General features: G+C 37.2%; 1 pseudogene; it reads left to right on the top strand.

The window, feature by feature from the left end:
- Window positions 1-9818, top strand: part of LOC140936383 (complement C3-like) — a 42277-nt pseudogene extending 32459 nt beyond the window's left edge.
- The last annotated feature ends 4742 nt before the right edge of the window (window positions 9819-14560 follow it).

Below are 14560 nucleotides of genomic sequence, written 5' to 3'. Positions count from 1 at the left end.
CACAGGACACATTTGTAGCTCTGCAGGCACTGGCTTTGTACAGTGAACGTACGGCGGGAAACACTTTGGACCTGAGAGTCAAACTGACCTCTGAAATTGACGCAGCCTGGAAACCACCCGAGATACATATTACTCCACAAAATGCCCTTTTAAGAAGACAAGTTGATGTAAGGAATTTTATTTTACGACGAATAATAATAAAAATAATTTTAAGGAGGTCGTAAAATTTAGAAACACTGAAAGCTGTCAAATAGTTAGTAATTTACCCCAGTGTAAGTTTAAAGAAATGGAGGTAATCGGAGAGTGCTCCGAATTACCCCCTCTATAGCATGAGTAAAAAGACTGTTATATCTTATTTATCCCTTTTTAATGTAGGCATATTAATTAATTTTTACTCAACCGATTCTCAATCTAGCATCTTTTGATTTAATGACAGGTTAAGAATTTCTTGGGGGGAAAATTATTTGTGGAAACCAGAGGAACTGGGGTTGCGATGCTCGAGGTAAGTCAAGAATTGTTTTAAAAAAACTAGGTTGCGCGACTATGAAACTCTGATAAAGCTATTAGAAATACTCCATACAAGTTTCAAAAAATGGATCATTTTAGTAATACGTTTTAAAGATATATCGTTACAGCGAAGCACCACGGGTAAGAATAAAATTAATCGTAAATAATCGTCATCGGCAAATTCAGTCACAGCTGCCACCTTACATGGTTGGTGGACGCAACCTCTTTTGTTAATTGGTGTAGTCAGGGTTACCTGGGAATGAGAAAAAGAAGTGGTTAAATAGGAAAGAGAAGTTGCCTTATTTCTTTCCACAAGAGGCCAAAAATATTGCAGTAGAATTGGGGGAAATAAAAAATTCAAAAAAGAAGAACCCAGTAAAGTAAGAAAGATAACGCTGTGAGATTAAACATTTCCTTTTTGTCGAAAAGGGGTGGGAAAGGCCAGAAATCTTAGATCACTAGGCTCTCACTTTTTAACGCTGTTTTTCTTTTTTCTGAAAGGTTGATGTTCGCTACAACGTACCGGCCATATCTCGCAATGATGTATGCAAATTTGAACTGAAAACAACAGTAACTGAGATAAAAGATGCTGGCGACGAGCTGTTTGGTCCTGTGCAAAACGATGCAAAAGGAAACGGCGACGATAAAGCGAAAGCGAAAAAGAAAGGAAGGAAACCAAAAAATAAAGGTGGAAAGAGAAAGAAAGGATGCAAAGGGAAGAACAAAAATAAGAAAAAGTGTGAAAAGAAGAAACCTCCACCGAAGCACCAGCCCGTCAAGTCCATTCAATTAAAGGTTTGCACACGGTAAGGGAGAGTTACAGTCGAACCACCACCAACGGCCACCTCTCCACAACGGCCATCTCTCTACAACAGCCACTCTTTTTGGCGGACAGGTCATACATTGACTCTTGTTTAAACCTCTCTACAGCGGCCACCTCTCTACAACGGCCACTTTCTTCTGTTCCCAAGGTGGCCGTTGTCAAAAGGCTCAACTGTATAGGCTACCAAACCCAGAAAGAGGGGACAGCCCCCTCACCCTTCCTCTCCAGCCCAACCCCTAATATGTGAAACATACGTATACGGTGCTTAAATGGGCCATGTCAATAGGATAGAGCGGTTTTCATTTGAGTGTCGAAAAGTAATTGGTTTTGCACTTTCTACACGATGCGATTGGCTTAAAAGATTCGCGCCACCTTTTCATCCAATCAGAAGTAAAACCAAAGCCAATTGTGACGCGCTCGCATGCATTTTCCCGCGCTTTGCGTCAGCCACATGTAATTACTTCGAGTTTTGATTGGTTCAATGTATTGTCTGTGTCCTATGTGATTGGCCAGAGTAATTACTTTGGTTTTGGTTTTACGACACTCAAACGAAAACCACTCTATTGCTGTCATAGGTCAATTCTGTGTTGAAATCGTTAGTTAGTGCCTTTAATTTACCCAGGGAGCACTTATCACAACATTGTTTGGTCATTTTTGCAGGAATGGCATGGAAACTTAAAAAAAAGTTGGCTCAACTTATTTAAGTTTTAATCCATGTCAATCCTTGCCATCCGTTGCAACAGAAGACAGGAAACAGTTTCAGTATCTAGATATAGCCTTAAAAAACAAACCTGGACCATTATTTTTAGAATTCAATTGATGAGAAGACACATTTCAGTTTTTTTTTTTTTTTAAGCAAACAACGTGATACAGCCCCTTCAACATCAACCAACATCTTCTATATGTTACCATACACGATGTACTGTTTCCGATCTTTACTGATCGCGGGCTCATGGAGACCACGTTTCAATACATTGACTACTTCAGTCACAATGCCAGAGACAATACAGCGCTGGAACACCTGACGTCCTAATAAATTTTCTTTATTGTTCTTAATTTGCAGATATCGCGAAAGAGCAAATACAAGCATGTCAATCATAGATATTGGCATTTTAACGGGATTCGAACCAGACCAGAAATCACTGAAGGTAGAGTCCATTGTTTTCTAACAAAAATTAAAGGTTCTAATGTTATGCATCTCGGTGACTTCGATCGTTGCTTATTCATGAGGCCGCAGAACTGATTTCCCTTGTAATAGCTGGCATCACCACTGAAACTGGAGTGAATCATTTTCATCTAGCCATGTCACAGTTGTTTTCCCTTGAAAGGGGAGGGGTTGAAAAGGCAGAAAAAAAGAGGGTTCATCATCAGAAATTTAACGGGGGAGGATAAGACCGGTACCCGGGGGATATACTCCCACACACGGGCTACATAGGTATGTGCCGCCTTTTAGGGTTAATTTTTGAGTCTCCGTCCTTAAAAATATTCGGCAACATTTTTACCCTTGTTGGCTTTGTGTACCCGGTGTGATCCTTAGACAGAGTACCGTTATCATGTCAGATAAAATTCGAGCGCGTAAATACCCAGTTAAGGGAGAAACAAATCATCTGTTAAAACCAAGAGCCATAATGGCTCTTGTTAAAAGTGAACTTTACCTTAGAGTATTAGGAAAGCGGTTTAAACAAGATTTGTGTGTTTCGATTGAATGTTTGTTAGGTTTTGTTTTTTCTGAAACTGGGTCTTTTTTCAGATTTGGGCCCTAAATAGGGTATCCGTTTTCCTTTGTCTCTTATCCTTAAATAGGGTCGGGGTTTAAGACCCTGGAAGACACACACCTATTTGAAATTTATTGGAGTACCCGCCCCAGAAAATAGGGGTCGCGTACGTTTCTTATTAATCCCTTTTCCATCAAAAAGCAAGACTGCCCCCCAACACCTTCCCGTTTTACGCCTACTATGCACCCTTACTACTGTTGTTTTAAGGATTTGAAATATTTGAGTATTAATTTGGTAATTTATCTTTGACAGCTGCTTGAGAATGTGGCTGAAGTAGACCGACATGAGGTTTCTGACAGGTCATTGGTCTTATACTTAAGTGAGGTAAGCCTTGTTATCCCGGGCTTGTAATTTCCTTATATAGACGGGTTTTTTTAGGAGAAATTGTTTATTGTTTATGAGGGCTGCCTTAACACCTTGTCGGATAAAAGGAGTAAAGAAGAGAAGGCTTCCAAAGGGGAATCGCGTTCTACAGAGAACAAAATAACTCACTTAACTCACTTGTTAGGCTAAAATGTGCCAGTTAGGCCCCCCTTATACAAGAACCTGTTTAACCTAAAATTTGAAACAGGTTCTTATTTTGTAAAATCTATAACCAAAATTCTGTACAGTTCGGCATGTAAAATAAGTCAGCTTTCAAGGTCCTCTTTTGAGACATATGTGCCCTATAACTCTAACTGCAATGTAATCGTATGCAGATTTTATATAAGGAATAAGCTTAATACCAGTAATAGTCTTAGCCTGTTCATAGACACTCTATTTTCTCTTCAAAGTCCGTCGAGCGCGCGAGTCATCCTTTGACTCTTTGCCTACTTAAGCCAATTACACAAGCAATTTAAATCCTCAATAACATTGGTCAAATTTAATTGGTACTGTGAAAGTGGAGGTGATAATGATAAGGCGTTGACATGAGGGAGGGAATTAATAAATCTCTCCGACTTTTTTCCCAAAGATGTCTACAGACGTTCTTTATTTTTCTTTCTCGCGCTCCGCGCTCGGTCTCACTCTCTCTCACTCGCTTCGCTCGCGCGCTCGCCGATGTTTTCGAAAAGAACGAAAAGAAAAATAAAACAACGTCTGTGTACAGGCTATAATAGTCTAAGCTACTACGTATTTTTTTTTCTTCAAACAATAAGAACCTATTTAGGGACCTTGTGCTAATTATCATTTATTTAAGAACCTTTTTAGGCTAACTTGGGAAAATGCAGATTCTTACTCCCGGTTTTTTGCTGAAATGTAGGCGCAAAAATGGACTTTAACACGCAGCAACATAATGAATTCAATGACACAAAATGTGATTTTTGAAGACAGCTTTCCGTGTTGAGGATGTAAACGTTTTTTGTAACAGAGAGTTGATTGTTATCGTCTTTACAGATTCCAAATGATCGTGAAATTTGCGTGAATGTTCAGTTTGACCGAGAACATTACGTGGGTGTGGTTCAGGCGGTTCCTATTAATGTCTACGACTACTACGAACCAGGTCAGTCAGACACTTCTTACATAAGGGACTGGTCAAAAAGTATGGGGGGGGGGGGGGGGGGTGGGCCGGAGCATTTGGAAATGTGGTTGATAAAAAACACATGACCCACCCCCTCCCTTCGGCACAAAAATGACTGACCCACCCCTAAAGCAAGGTTGGAAATTGCATGACCCACCCCCTAGTTAAAACATAGATGTTTGGTTTCCTCTTAATAATCCAATAAAACCTTGTTCTGTGCTTGACAAAATTTGTTGATACACTAGCTGCTACAACCAATATCAAAATCACAGAAATCATACCTTTCACTGAAAAGACAAAAGTGAAAAACCGAACATTTCTTGTTTCGATCGACGTTATGAGCTTGACACACATATACAGCAAAACGAGGGTATATTGAAATGGTCTGTTACAAAGCAAATGAAAATTTCTAGAAAGACAACCCATTCCTACACATTATTTGCCGGAAATGTTTAGATTAATCCTCAAAGAAAATTTCTTCCACTTCAATGGAAAGCACTACCTCCAAAACTATGGAACTGCAATGGGCACAAAGACAGCAGTTTTGATTCCTTTGCCAATATTTTCATGACATATATTGAAACAACAACTCTAAGCAAAACTGTCTTTAGAACAACAGTTTGGAAATGCTACATACACGATATGTTTTCCCTATGGGACATGAGTAAACCAGACATCGACACCTTCATTGAACAAGCAAACTTACATCACCCAACTATTGAATTCACGGCCGAAACATTTGACACTGAGACTGCGTTTTTAGACACAGTTGTATACAAAGGCACAAGATTCAAGGTAAAATCTATCCTTGATGCAAAGACACATTTTTAAAAAACGGAAACCTTCTTGTATACACATTTCACCTGGAGTCAAAAAAACTCCTCAGAAACAACCTTTGAGGAAAATAATTCAAAGTTAAAAAAAAAAAAAACGCTTGATGGACTGAGGCTACCCACAATCTTTGATAGAAAACCTACTATCAGAAATAAAATTCACCAAAGGGAGTCTAAACTTCTAAAACAAAACAACAGGAGGAAAAAGAAACATTGCCAATCGTGTCACAATATCAGCCCTCAGTGTCTACTATAAAGGAAGCTTGAATGAAAAAATGGAATCTTATACAAAACAAACTATAACCTCAATAAATTTTTAAAGAACCACCAATCATTTCCTTACAAAAAAGGAAAATCATTAAAGGACATGCTCGTGCGCCAAAAAAAAAAAAGGTTCACAGAGGGTTCCACGCCCGTATAGGTGTGCGGCCGGTCACCCTTTGTATTTTTTCGCACAACACTGAGGTTTCTGAGTATTTTAGCAATAATTCCAGCTGGCTGTGTTTTATATAACAAGTGTAGTGAACTGTCTCGTTAATAGTTAGTGCCTATTTATGTAATAAAATAGGGTGACCCACCCCCTAAGGGTAGCTGAAAATTGCACGACCCACCCCTTGCACTAGGCTCAAAACCTCATGACCCACCCGCTCTCTGCTCCGGCCCACCCCCCCCCCCCCCCCCCCCTATACTTTTTGACCAGTCCCTAACTGAAACTAAAGGTCCTTATGTTACGCCGGCAACTTGAAATAGTGCACAATTAGACTGACAAGAGGCAACTGGTGTGCCCCTCATTTAACCCCCTCTCTCCATAAGTGCTCAATAGAGGGGAGAAGTGCGACGTCACGTCATGGTAGCAAAATTTCTGGATCACAGCCGTATGGAACTTTCCATTTGTGTCTTTTAACGATGTATTTTTAACCCTGAAATGCGAAACTTGTGTCTTGAAACCCACTGCATTCGCTAGCTAGTCTCCTCCACTAACGGTGTGACAGCTTTAGCTCCGTGTTTTTTACTCTCATGAAACATACCAATCAGATTGCGCGGTGTATCTGAACTTTATTATAAAAAGAATTAGTTCACGCCGGATCAGCTGTCGTGACTTTTGGCCAAGGAATACTTTGATACTTTTTATCCGTTTCAGCCCAAACTTTGCAGGATGGTTAAACTTTGTACTTCAAACAATCGTATGTTTTTTGGTCTTCGATTTGAACGGTTTTTGGCAGGAAAATGAGGTCACATGATTGACAGCAAAATTTTAAAAACTTCATTTAGAGACGTAACAGATAGTTTTTAATAGCACGGCGTGATAGAAACAAATGCGAAAAAAATCGCAACATCTGACCCAGTGTAGTTGAGATAATTTGTTAAAGATCAAAAGAATTTTCCAACTGGTGATTGTTTCATTAATTCTGACAATCTTTCCTCTTAATAATATATCCGGACGAGACTAACTTTTATTGCTTAAAGGCTTAAGAGGTCTGATGGTCTGTTCCGGGTAAGGAAATATGACTTTCTTTATTCTTTTTTCTAACGCAGACGAATCGTGTAGCGTGTTCTACGGACCAGATAAATATAGCCCGTTAAGTCTGGGGGTTTGCGCCGTTGGCTCTTCATCCTGCAGATGTACCCAAGGTAAATACCAATTAGGTAGCACACGTGGGCAACTTTTTCCCATAAGCATTTCATCTAAGAAAACAAGAACTCGGAGTAAGATGAAAACTGAGGATAAAAAATTCAGTCTGAGGCCCAGAGACGGGAACGGCGTTACTGACCAAAAACAGAAAAACAACAAAACTAACACAACAAACTACCTAAGAAGGACAGATTGAAGTTAACATTACGTAACCCCCAAAAATTTATGTATGGTTATTGGCACAGCCTAATCATCACTGTCGGGAAAAAATGAGGAGACAAATGGCTAAGTAGTTCTGCGTTTCCCGTCACCCTTACTGTAAGGCCCACTACTTACTTTTGAGGGGAGGGGATGGGTCATTTTAGGTGGATAAATCGCGTCTAGTTTTTGAACAAAAGATCTTCTTGGCAACTTCTTCTACAAAGGTAGATTGTTGAATAAGCACCTCACTGAAGAAGCATTAACTTCCGAAAATTTTTAATGGAGCCCACAATAGTGTTTTTGCATATGATAGTTACAAATATAACAGCCTTAATCTGTCTGCTATTTTAGACGAATGTACTCAACCAGATCCCCCTATAGGCAACATTCGAAAGCTGATTGATAAAGCTTGTGACAAATACCATTATGGTAAGTCTGATTCATCTTTTTTTTTTCTAACCTATTCCAGTTAAAGAATTCGGAATTTTTAAAACGCAGACCCGTGATGTACATTTGGTTGATTGTCCACGTACATTGTATAGTGAGACAAAACAGTCAGCTGCCAGGCTCTCGGTCAGTTCCGACGAACGAAAAAAAGCGAACGAGCAGCGAAATAGCGAACTAGAGAGAAACGGCGGAAGAGCCTGTGAGCATCTTTTCAAATGCCTCAATCTGCCCATTTCCTGAAAAACCGTTTCTTGTGTCAAAATGTCAAATGTCAAGGCGTCAAAAGGTGCGGTGTATAAGGGTTTCACCAGGGGAGGGGGGGGGGAGGTGTCTCCAAGGAAATCTGTGGTACAGTCCGCCTGCCAGTATGACGTCACGTCTCGCGTCAGTAACTTTCAAAATGGCAAGCAAAGTGGTCATCGAAGAGACGGATAAAAATTTCGATTTCATCAGGGAAATACTGTTCCGATTTCTTGGATTTGGAGATTTTAAGGTTTCCATTGTTTCTATTGTCATAGAAAACATTCGATCAAATAAGCGATATATAGCGATATTTGTTATCTTCTTAGCATTTCCTCGACTTCGCTCGTCCAAATAACTGTCGTATCCCTCGCTAATTTGCACAAGCGATCCGAGGCTCTTGCCCGTTACTATGTGACGTCATACTGGCGGGCGGAGTGGATCAAGAAACTTAGTTGGAAAACAATAGAGTTACCTTGCGCACCCTGGGTTTCACCTGCTCTACATGTTTTTTTGACTGCGCGTGCGAAGCCAAATGATTGACGTAAGTATTGAAGTAAACTGTCACAATTGACCAATCACAGGGTATACCAGGAGCAGGTATACCGGAAGAAGTATTGAAAATAATGCTTACAGGCTCCACTACTCCGTCTCTTCCCAGGCCCCACGCTGTTTTACAACTCGATCCGTTTCCTTCACCCTCTTGGAGCGTGGGACAGGCTAAGATTCTTGTTAAGCGCTACAATTAATTCAATACAGAGAGAAGCAAGTGTTTTAGTTTTACATTTAAATCTTAAGATCCCGAGGCCTTGTTCAAAGAGCAACAGAATAAAACAGCATGTTGTTTGCTTTCCATTATCTTGTTCACAACTATCTGTCAAATAGAATTTCAGTATGTCGAAAATTAACCGAATTAGCTATTTAAATCACAGGAAGTACGTGTTTTTATGCCTTTTGAATGATTTTATCAACAGCAAATCCATGTACCATCTTGGACTTTAAAAGAGAATGTTTCACTGAGATCACTTTTTAGGCGGTTGAAAAACATCGCAATGGTCTCCAAAAAACTTTATGTAAACACCTTAAGCATTTCATTTTCTCGGGAGTGTTGGGATATTGTCTTTATTTTAACCATCTATTTTGTTTGTTACTACAACTTACAGTGATCAAAGGAAGAGTTGAGCTCATCGATGAACTAAATACCCAGGTAGAGTACGTGGTAAAAGTATTGCAAGTTATTAAGCAAGGGAACAAGAACGTAAACGTTGGGGGAGCAATGCATCTTTGGAGGAGCAGTACCTGTCACAGTCCAGATCTCAAGAAATATAAAGAGTATCTGTTTATGGGGCTAGACAATGGAAATCACTATCAATTGGACAAAAATTCGTTTGTTAAACTGTGGCCCAGGCGCCCTGCCAACAACAAGGACAAAAAAGTATTGGAGGATTTTGCCAGACAGTATGCATCTGATGCAAAATGCAAAAACTAACTTATCCATAAGCCATGAAGGATATTGGCTCTAAAAAGTTCACGGTTTATTGGGTTAAAGCTTCGAAAAGAAAAGAATATTTTGTTTTTCTCTTTTATTTTTTCTCGCTTGCTTCTGTTTAAAATAGACAAAGTCAAAAAAGGATTTACTTAGCAAAAATTTGCACGGATACAGATTGCCACCAAAGTACCCTCAAATGACACTAAGATGCACTGCAATTGACTAGGAAATGTGTGAAACTTTAAAGGCGACAAAGCATCCCTCCGTTTCTTTTTTTTTTCTTTGCATTTCTTGTTGTTGTTTTGTTTTTTGCTTTAGTTTCACAATGCTTAAAAAACGGATATGAAAAAAATTAAGAATGTTAAATTGCCATCAAGTCCACTTCCTTTAACAGAACATAGCATCAGTATCTGTTCGCCTGTGTTTCAAGCCAAAAGAAGAAAAAGGGGATCCAAGTCATGCCATAAGACGCTGATACTATTAAAAAGTTTCAACTTTTTCACCAAAATCATGGACTAACTCCTTTGGAAAATTTCCAATTTGTCGACTATTTTAACTTGTTTTTTAACTAATCTAGAAAGGCGTTTTTTCACTCTAGAATATGGTTAAACACATCTTTTTGGCCTATTTTGCCTAAAAAAAAAATTGGAGAATTGCCGATTTTTCAGCAAGACCGTGGACTAACCCCTTTGGAAAATTCCCAATTTTTCGACTATTTTAACTCGTTTTTTTACTAGTCTAGAAAGGCGTTTTTTCATTCTAGAATATGCTGAAACACATCTTTTTTGCCTATTTTGTCTAAAACAACAAAAACAAAAATGGAAAAATTGCTACCATTTCACCAAGAATAGAATATCGTAAAACACATTTTCCTGTCCTATGGCTAAAAGAAAACAATGAGTAAATTCCCAATTTTTGTCCAAACCCATGGACTAATAACCCCATTAAAAAATCCCAACTTTTCGACGTAATTATCTGCTTGATTTAATAGTTTAAAAAAGCCGTTTATTCTTTCTAGAATATGGTGAAACACAATTTCCTGGCCTATTTTCACCAAAGTAAAAAAATAAAAAAATTGCCAACTTTTGCCCAAAACCATGGACTAAGTGTTTTGGAGAAATCTCAATTTTTCAACTAGAAAATGGACAAACCCCTTTGAAAAAATACCAATTTTCTTATTTTATTAACTTGTTTTTATGGCCTACGAAAGTGTTTTCTCTTTCTAGAATATCGTCAAACACATTTTCCCGTCATTTTTTGCCTCAAACAAAAATATAGAAAAATTGCAAATTTTTGACCAAAACCACGGACTAACCCCTTTAGAAAAATACCAATTTTTGACTATATTAAGTTGTTGTTTTTGAAGTCAAAAAAGCCGTTTTTCCTCTCTAGATTATGGTAAAATACATCTTACTATTGCAAAATTAAAAAGATGGAAAAATTGCCAACTTTTCACCAAACCCTCTGGAAAAATGCCAATTTTTCGACTTTATTAACTTTTTGTTTTCATTGTCTACGAAGGTGTTTTCTCTTTCTAAAATATCGTGTAACACATTTTCCCGTCATTTTTGGGCTGAAATAAAAATATGGAAAAATTGCCAATTTTTGACTTAAACCCTGGACTAACCCCTTTGAAAAAATCCCAATTTTTTGATTTTATTAACTTGTTGTTTTTATTGTCTACGAAGGTGTTTTCTCGTTCTAGAATATCGTCAAACACATTTTCCTGTCATTTTTTAGGTAAAATAAAAATATGGAAAAATGGCCAACTTTTGAACAAACCCATGGACTAACCCCTTTGGAAAAATAACAATTTTTCGATTTTATTAACTTGTTGTTTTTATTGTCTACGAAGGTGTTTTCTCTTTCTAGAATATCGTCAAACACATTTTCCTGTCATTTTTTTGGCTAAAATAGAAATATGGAAACATTGACAATTTTTGACCAAAACCATAGACTAACCCCTTTGGAAAAAAGCCAATTGTTCCACTTTATTAACTTGTTGTTTTTATTGTCTGGGAAGGTGTTTTGCCTTTCTAGAATATGGTCAAACACATTTTTCTGTCATTTTCTTGGCGGAAATAAAAATATGGCAAAATTGCCAATTTTAAACCAAACCCATGGACTAACCCCTTTGGAAAAATCACAATTTTTCTAGTTTATTAACTTGTTGTTTTTATTGTCTACGAAGGTGTTTACTCTTTCTAGAATATCGTCAAAAACATTTTCCTTTCATTTTCTGGCTGAAATATAAATATGGAAAAATTGCAAATTTTTGACCAAAACCATGGACTGACCCCTTTGGAAAACTACCAATTTTTTTACTTTATTAACTTGTTACTTTTATTGTCTACAAAGGGGTTTTATTCTCTCTAAAATATCGTAAAAAACATTTTCCTGTCATTTTTGGATAAATAAAAAGATCGAAAAACCGCCAATTTTTGAAAAAACCCATGGACTAACCCCTTTTGAAAAACCCCATTTTTGAAGTTTATTTAATCGTTGTTTTTATTGTCTACAAAGTTGTTTTCTCATTAGAGAATGTCGTCAAACACATTTTCCCGCCATTTTTTAGCTGAAATAACAATATGGAAACATGGCCGATTTTTAACCAAACCCATGAACTAACCCCTTTAAAAAAATACCAATTTTTTTTCACTTTATTAACTTGTTCTTTTTATTGTCTACCAAGGTGTTTTCTCTTTCTAGAATATTGTCAAACACAGTTTTCAGTTATTTTTTTGCTGAAATGGAAAGATGGAAAAATTGCAAATTTTTGACCAAAACAATGGACTAACCCCTTTGGAAAAATCCCAATTTTTCGAGTTTATTTATTTGTTGTTTTAATTGTCTACGAAGGTGTTTTCTCTTCCTAGAATATCGTCAAACATAATTTCCAATAATTTAGAGCCTAAAAAGGCGTTTCTTCGTTCTAGAATATCGTAAAAGACATTTTCCTGGCCAATATTGCCTAAAAAAAAGTTCGAAAAATGACCATTTTTTGACCAGACACATGGGTTAATCTCTTTTGAAAAAGGTCAATTTTTCGACTTTTTGAACTTCTTGTTTTTATAGCCTAAAAAGGCGTTTTTTCATTCTAGAATATCGTAAAAGACATTTTCCTGGCCTATATTGACTAAAAAAAAAAGTTGGAAAAATGGCCAATTTTGGACCAGACACATGGGTTAATCTCTTTTGAAAAAGGTAAATTTTTCGACTTTTTGAACTTCTTGTTTTTATAGCCTAAAAAGGCGTTTTTTCGTTCTAGAATATCGTAAAAGACATTTTTCTGGCCTCTATTGCCTCGAAAAAAAAAATTGGAAAAATGGCCATTTTTCGACAAAAACCATGGGTGAACCTCTTTGGAAAAATGTCAATTTCTCGCCTTTTTGAACTTCTTGTTTTTATAGCCTAAAAAGGCGTTTTCTCGTTCTAGAATATCGTAAAAGACATTTTCCTGGCCTATATTGCCTAAAAAAAAAAGTTGGAAAAATGGCCAATTTTCGACCAGACACATGGGTTAATCTCTTTTGAAAAATGTCAATATTTCGACTGTTTGAACTTCCTGTTTTTAAAACCTATAAAGGCGTTTTTTCGTTGTAGAATATCGTAAAAGACATTTTCCTGGCCTATATTGCCTCGAAAAAAAAAGTTGGAAAATAGACCATTTTGAACCAAAACCACGGGTTAACCCCTTTGGAAAAATGTCAATTTTTCGACTTTTTGAACTTCTTGTTTTTATAGCCTAAAAAGGCGTTTTTTCGTTCTAGAATATCGTAAAAGACATTTTCCTGGCCTTTATTGCCTCGAAAAAAAAGTTGGAAAAATGGCCATCTTTCGACCAAAACCACGGGTTAACCCCATTGGAAAAATGTCAATTTTTCGACTTTTTGAACTTCTTGTTTTTATAGCCTAAAAAGGCGTTTTTTTGTTCTAGAATATCGTAAAAGACATTTTCCTGGCATATATTGCCTAAAAAAAAAAGTTGAGAAAATGGCTTTTTTGGACCAGTAACATGGGTTAACCCCTTTGGAAAAATATCAATTTTTCGACTTTTTGAACTTCTTGTTTTTATAGCCTAGAAAGGCGTTTTCTTGTTCTAAAATATCGTAAAAGACATTTTCCTGGTCTATAAAAAAAACCTTTGCAGACTGCGGTGTGAAGACAAAGTGGCTTGTAACCTAGCCTGCTTCAACTTATATATCACCCTGATTATCACGTCCCGGATGTAACCACTATTCACATGATCTAAACTTAACTCTGCCCAGGATAACTAAGCAGGACGCATAAAAACATTTACTCCCTCTCTGGGAGTAAATCTCCTAAAAGACATTTTCCTGGTCTATATTGCCTTAAAAAAAAATAATTGGAAAAATGACCATTTTTGGACCAAAACTCTTTTAAAAAAATGTCAATTGTTCGACTGTTTGAACTTCCTGTTTTAAAAGCCTAGAAAGGCTTTTTTTCGTTCTAGAATATCGTAAAAGACATTTTCCTGGCCTTTATTGCCTCGAAAAAAAAGTTGGAAAAATGGCCATCTTTCGACCAAAACAACGGGTTAACCCCTTTGGAAAAATGTAAATTTTTCGACTTTTTGAACTTCTTGTTTTTATAGCCTAAAAAGGCGTTTTTTTGTTCTAGAATATCGTAAAAGACATTTTCCTGGCATATATAGCCTAAAAAAAAGTTGAGAAAATGGCTTTTTTGGACCAGTAACATGGGTTAACCCCTTTGGAAAAATGTCAATTTTTCGACTTCTTGAACTTCTTGTTTTTATAGCCTAGAAAGGCGTTTTCTTGTTCTAAAATATCGTTAAAGACATTTTCCTGGTCTATAAAAAAAACCTTTGCACACGGCGGTGTGAAGACAAAGTGGCTTGTAACCTAGCCTGCTTCAACTTATATGTCACCCTGATTATCACGTCCCGGATGTAACCACTATTCACATGATCTAAACTTAACTCTGCCCAGGATAACTAAGCAGGACGCATAAAAACATTTACTCCCTCTCTGGGAGTAAATCTCCTAAAAGACATTTTCCTGGCCTTTATTGCCTCGAAAAAAAAAGTTGGAAAAATGGCCATTTTTGGACCAAAAGCATGGGTTAACTTCTTT

This window comes from Porites lutea, chromosome 5, assembly GCF_958299795.1.
Source record: "Porites lutea chromosome 5, jaPorLute2.1, whole genome shotgun sequence".
NCBI lineage: Eukaryota > Metazoa > Cnidaria > Anthozoa > Scleractinia > Poritidae > Porites > Porites lutea.
The sequence above is the reverse complement of the archived record's forward strand: the minus strand, read 5'-3'. Positions and strand labels throughout refer to the sequence as shown.